At 38.6% G+C, this 7,059-nt stretch overlaps 1 pseudogene; it reads right to left on the reverse strand.

Annotated features, from left to right (window-relative positions):
- Positions 1 to 1,877: 1,877 nt before the first annotated feature.
- On the reverse strand, positions 1,878 to 1,960 carry LOC117283823 (annotated as a pseudogene).
- Between the last annotated feature and the right edge of the window lie 5,099 nt (positions 1,961 to 7,059).

Consider the following 7,059-nt stretch of genomic DNA (forward strand, 5'->3'; position numbering starts at 1 on the left):
TATATATGTATATATATATATGTATATATATCTATATATATATGTATATATATCTTGCCATTGATTTATCAAATTTATGTGCAATTTAGTTATACTTGCAGAGGAAACATTACACACATTGTTTGTTGAAGATTTCACGGTAGCTTCCTGTATGTGCTTTATTTGAATTTGTATTTCAGTTGTTGATGTATACTTTTCATGCTCTTGTTATATTCATTCAATGTATTTCTTTATTCTTAGTTTTGACCTTTTGTCTAGATTGTTGAACTAGGTCTACACTAATCTAGACATGAAAAAACTCAGACAATAGGTTAAGAGGCCAGCTGTGTATATTTGCTATTTGTCACAGTTCTCTAAAGAAACAAAGCCACATACACACACACACACACACACACACACATACACACACACAAACAAACACACACTCTGTGATAATGAAAGCTGACAAATCTCAATATCTGCAGTGACAAAGTCGAGACACAACGAGGTAGATAATGTGGTTCCAGTGTGAGTCCGAACACTTGGGAACTCACAGAACTGTTGATACTCTAGCCCAAACTCAGAAAGATTGGATGTCCAGGAAGAAATAATGTTTCAATTCGAGTCAAGTGTGAGGAAGAAGAATAATATTCCAGCTAAAGGGAGGGAAAACATGGGCTGTTTGAGGCAGTGAGGCAGGAGGAAACTGCCCTTCCTGGGAGGAGCCATGAGCCAAGGAATGTAAGGAATGCTGCTCTAGAAGCTGGAAAGGCTAGGAAATGGGATTCTCCCCTGAAGCCACTAGAGGGAGAATGACCCTGTCGTTACTTGGTTTCAGCCCAATGAAACTGATTTTGGATTTTTAGTCTAAAATTATTGGAGAATAAAGGTGTTTTTAAAGGGGCTACTTTTGTGATAGGAATGGGAAACTGGCATTCCACCTTATATAGACGCATCATCAGAAAGTGTTATGAAGAGTCTATTTTTCATGGGACTATCTTATATCATATTTATGATTCCACCCCCATCCTTTGCCAAGCAATGCCACCCTACCACAAGGCCTACTTGTATGTCAAGCAGAGGGAAGGGATTCTGTCTCCTGACAACTGCATAGTTCTGTGATGTAGTCCTGTTCAGGAAAAAACCGAAGCTTCATCCTATTCAAAAAAGTTTATATCATGGTAGTTTTTTTTCCTTTAAAACTACTAAATATTATGTAATTATATATCAGTCAAGGGCACTGTGGGAAACACAAATCCACTGCAAATGCATCATTAGATTACAACAAAAGAACTACCTGTACTTACAGTGATTTGGGAAGGGTTCAGTGACTTGATAAGGGATGTTGTGGTGGCCAGAGATTAGTTAAGAAGGGGGAGAAACTGACAAATGTGAGCATAAAGGAGCAAGGGAGGCAGCTAAGAATACTGAATTATACAATCAGTAGAGCTGCGGAAGACATGTTGCCTGACATGAGCTGTAATTGTGAAAGGTTGTGGCTATTTCCAGAGAACATGGCCCAAAGGAAACAGATAGCAGGCAAGACATACACAGTTTATTTCTCTTCCCTCCTTCTGTGCTTCTGCTGATGCCTGTTATTGGCCTAATCCACTCCAAAACTGAAGGACAAGATAGTCAAGTAAATGGGGTTGGTATGTTTAAAAAAGTCAGAACCTAAAGCAAAATAAAGAATATAGCATGCATCTGGTAGCAGTGTGTAGAACAGAAGAGAGCAAGTAACATACCAGAAAAACGCAGAAGAGTAGAATTGTAAGAAAGCAAGCATGATTGGATCCACCATCTTTGTTTGATAGATGAGAACCTAGAGGGGAAGCAAGGCCTCCTGCAAGGCCTGGGTAGTATTGATGATATCTAGAAGTAGTGCAGTTCTTTTTCGCCACTCTTGGGAAAAGTTTTCAATTAGCAGTAATCACTCCTCATATAGACCTCATTGGCTATGATACTGCCACTGCACAAAGCTCTCTCTTTCTCCTCTACACAGAGATGCTGAATTATGTCTACATGGAGTTATTTCGCTAGCTTCGATCTGACTTCTTACCACAGGTAGTTAAAACCTGCCTGTTTTTGTCTCTTGGTCAATTATTCTTCTGCGAATATCAGAGTCTTTGAGGTTTCTGAGGTATTTGGAATCAATGGGATGGCATTTCATTGAATTATGTAAAGGGCTTGCAAGCTCTGGGGTCTGAGTTCTTTATTAAGACTCTGAAAAGGAAAGAGTAATCTATGCAGGGTTTTGAAGACATGTCTTTTGGAGATAAAACCACCTTCCCAAGGAGGATTACATAGACACAACAATACATGGTATGCAGTGGTATAAACTAAAATAAGCTTAACCTACCAATGATTTTGGATTGATTTGGAAATGTTGGCTCTACCTTCTGGATGCATCCTGACAATTAAGATTGCTGAGAGTCTAGTTTAGGCATCACTATAAGTATCACCTGTCTGCAACAGATTTACATATCACTAGCAGAAAAAAATAGAGATTTAGATCCAGTGGCTGTGAGGATTTAGGCTGTCTGATCTTCTTCATCAAATATGGATGCTTTGTGATCCATGTCAGACTTTAGGTATAATATATATCACCTTAGTCCCTCATTGCCTTGACCTCCTTGAGGTAGAGGAAAACAGGTTTTTTCAGGGAACACTGAGAAGATCACTGCCATTAATTCATTGTTCTGTTATGGTTCAAGAAGTTGATGGGGATACATAAGTCAAAGCCTCTCCTTGGGGTAGCCATCGATCTCCCTGAAATTAAAGAATTCAACATGACTTTGAGACATTGTGATTACCAGTGCACTAGTATCTGTGCTTATAAAAAATGGTTCCAAGAAACAAAGTCTTTAGAGTCATCATCAGCTTCAAGAAAGAGTAGATTTTCACATAATTTTAGAAGACATGTGTAGTTCGAGAGGCTGAAATGCAGGAGAAAAGACATTTATAAAAAACTGTATGGCAAAGAGAGTGAAGTTTCACCTTGATTGGTTTTGGGATTTACCCCAGGGATTGGTGGACTATCCCTCAAGGTGTGTTTAGGTGTGTCCTGGAGTCAGGGTTTTGGGATCTATTCTGTTTCCTTGCCCCTTCCTCTCCGGGACTTTTCCCTTGCTTTGTGTCCAGGCTGCCAGGCTTTTCTCAGCCATGGCCTGGTAACATGATGTCTTGAAGCCAGTTGACCATGGACTGAAACTATGAGTAAATTAAAACTCTCCTCTTTTAAGTTGTGAGTATTAGGTATTTTGTCCAACGACAAGAAATCTGATTAATACAGAATGAAAAAAGTGGCAAGCAAGACGTTATGGACAAGGAAGAAGTGGATGGATGGATGGTAAGAATGGAATAGTCCAAGAAGCCTTTTAGTTTATAGAAGTAAGTTGTAGGAAATAAAGCCAAATGAAAGTTTATTATTTTGGCAGTGACATCACAAAGGTCCTGTTTATGGAAGTGAGTTCACCAAGTGTGTGCAAAAGGCCAGAGAAGATAGTGCCAAAGGGAGGGAAGCCAGATGAGAGCCTATGACTATAAACTACTTCTTAAGGTTTACATAAACACAAAAATGAATTGTAAATCTTTAAGAGCATACTATGCTTCTATCTCACATTTTATATCACATTTGATCTCACTTTGTTTAAAAGGCACCAGAAGGCTCCATAAATGGAAGTTTCCCTACACACATAATCTTCTCAAAGAGAAGAGCAATCTAGAAAGGCATCAGGGTCAGAATACACAGTTCTGAGGTTTCTGTTTTGGTTCTAGCTTCCCTAGGGCCTCATCATTGCCATTTGCTGTCACTTTCTTAAAGACATTTCAGAAAGACATAGCAAATGTTCCTGTTTTAAAAATCCAGGCCCAGTAAAGTCACATGCTTGTTACTATATTCTTATGATGACAGTTGAGATGAGCTCCAATGTTAGAGGAAAAAATAATAAATACAAACTTACTGGATATCAAGGACAATAAAAAGAATAAAGTTATAGGCATCTATGCTTGCAAATCTCAGGTTTTTAGTTCTGAGTTAACTACCCTTGGCAAAGGGCTAGTTCATTTGTTTGTTTTTGAAATAGGGTTTTGCTATGTAGTTCAGGCTTACCTTGAACTCAATATGTAGCCCAGACTGGCCTCAAATTCACAATGATGCTCCTGCCTTAGTCCCCCAAGTGCTAAGATCAAAGGCATGTGCTGGTTTGCCCAGCAGCAAGGGGCTAGGATAATGTCACAGTACCTCCGATTCCTCAATTGTCAGCCTGTCAGCCTCAGCCTTAACTTCCTGGTTCATATTGTTGGGGACATGTTACATTTCTCTAAAAAAGTAAATCTCTCTAGGTTTGAAACTCATAGGCCCCTTGATATATTTCACTTAGTTCTGGCATTTTAGACTACTTCTTTATCATTAGTTACTGACACTATAGGGATTTTTGACCCAAGAAATAGTCTCTCTCTCTCTCTCTCTCTCTCTCTCTCTCTCTCTCTCTCCTGGATGTAATGATCCATGAGAACTCCCCTTACTTCATGCAAGAAGGAAGCACAAGCATTGTTGACCACTCGAATCTGTACCTTCAAATGGTTAACACACATAACACTCATGGAAATAAAATAAACAGGATGACAAAGGGGCTTTTATATCACTTCCTCTAGTTAGAATGAGAACTCCAGACTCTAACAGGGATTGAAAGCACCACTGACCAACTGACACTGCACAAATCATAATTTCTTAATGTGGAAGATATGCACAATTTAATCAAGCACATTTGAGTATGATGCATGTGGTTTTGATGCCCCCTCCTATGATGTATAATAAGTAAGCTAGCATTTACTTAGTCCAATATACTTTTGTAGAAGGGAAGGTGAAAAAGGAAGGTGACCTGGACACCAAAGAGCATGCTAGGTGGAAGGCAAAATGGTTAATACAATTCAACATACAGAATAGAGTATGGTTTTAAAATGGAGTAGTAATCATCTGAAGAAATAATAATTAGCAACAAGTGCTAGATGCAGTGAGAAGTGCTTTCAGATCTGTCATCTATAATCTATGCATCTATCTACCTGTCTTTCAAAAGGGAATACCAAATATTCTTGAAAAAAAGATTCTAGAAGGAGGAATTTTCACTACTATATCTGCTAGAGATTTCAATGCCCTATGCATTTGAAACTTGGGAATTTTTTCCCATGATCAAAGCCTTTAGCACAATGCTTTGTATTTTGTAGATACTTAATAGTCTATGAAATATTAAGTGAATTAGAAAAACTATCTTTGGATGCATTCTTCTAGACTACTTCACTTAGCTGACAGCAATATATGGTATTATGCATTCTGAAACATAAACACAAAGCCTATATATTTTACTTTACTGTCTAAATGAGGACATTTGGAGAAGGGAAAATTTAGTATATGGTAAAATAAGGCATGCATATGGAAGCATTTATTAAATACTGTGCAAATATTATTACGTGTCAGATAGAGTGAAGTCTATGAGTGCCATTACAATTCTGAAAAACATCGTACTATTTGTAAGTCAGTGAGTGGAAGAATTCCCACTGATGTCACCATTACATCACAAGGAAGAAAGGAACACTTTCCTTCTCGGATGCCCAATATACTGGCATACATGAGGAGTTCAGTACTGAAGATCTTTGCATTGAAGTTCCCTGGTGTTAGTGGTGAAGGCTTCTTGATAGATCCAGAATTTGATCTTAGTTGAGGAGGGTAAACAGCAACGAGATAATCGGGGAGTCCACACTGGGGTGAGATAGAGACATGGCATGGGGAAGAACAGATTGTAGAGTAAGTTGTGTGGAACAGTTACTGGAGAAGTGATATTGTTCTGGGGGGCAAATTAGGAACACTCATTAAACATTCATCTAAATGTTGATTGCATTAACTTGATAGGTCTACAGAAATAGACTATGAAATGACAAAGTGATACAAAATTGGTATTTATTATCCTTGGCCCAATTTACTAAATGTTTGGCTTTTTGATGGTCCACACCTTTTTTTGGCCTCCATTTTTGCTGTCAACAAGTCACTGTGGGAAGGATGTTCCTTGCCAGTGTATTGGTCTCAGGCTAATATTCCTTCAGATACATTTACAATAGTGCTGTCATTCCCTGCAGACAATTTTCCGTTTGATATTAAAGTCACTGGTTTCCTTCCCAGGACCTCCCACATCTTAGCTGGCAACTTGATTTGGATTCTGCCTTGAATTCCTCCCCTCTTTTCTTAGAATTTTCTGCCAGGGTTGTGCTGGGAGAGAGCCAAACTTGTGCTCTAGCATTGCCTGGCTGCCAAAGAACCCTGCTCAAAGCTGGCTCCTCCTGCAGGAGACTGGCCATCCCCTGGTGGGGTGTTGCTCCATTCATGCTCTCTACTTCATCCAGCTGTCATGAGTCCAGCCCCTTCCCTGAATACAGGTACATTACACTCAGGAACACTTGAGTAGATGACAACAGGAGCCCAGTAAGTGAGCCATTTCCTGCTAAGTGCCTGTCCCAGTTAGCATAGGTTGATCAACTAGAAAGAATTCCCCATTTTAAGGATGTGAGCAGAATTTGTTTACTTATATATTTAAACTACTTCTATTCTTAAGAAGAGATCCTCAGAAATTCAGGGTCTAGGTTTTTCTGTTATTATAATTTCTTTTTCTGTGAACCCTACCACTTCTGTGCTGTCTAGTATTGAACAAATACCATTTCACCTTATACGAGTTAGTTTCTCAGGGCAGGTCAAAATCTTGCAAGTATCACCTTCACAGGGTTTTAAGAAGCATGAAATGTGTTCATGGAAACTAAAGTGTTCTGTAAACTGTGAAAAGGTACTGTATATGTTGATTTTTTTAATGTAACTGCTGAAAGAAAATATAAGGTAATTGCCTGCAGAATTAGTCATGTAATATACATGTTGCTTCACTTATTTGACTTCAAAAACTTACATTACAGAGTGAATATTAGATTGTGAGAGCTCTGATTTTCCATCTATCATTAATATTTGATAAGTATATGTTGTTTTCTTCCTCTGGAGAGAGCATGTTCATATTTACAGTGGAATTCAGAATTTGTTCTGAT

Source organism: Fukomys damarensis, unplaced genomic scaffold (genome assembly GCF_012274545.1).
Source record: "Fukomys damarensis isolate Sample0158 unplaced genomic scaffold, DMR_v1.0_HiC HiC_scaffold_30, whole genome shotgun sequence".
Taxonomy (NCBI): domain Eukaryota; kingdom Metazoa; phylum Chordata; class Mammalia; order Rodentia; family Bathyergidae; genus Fukomys; species Fukomys damarensis.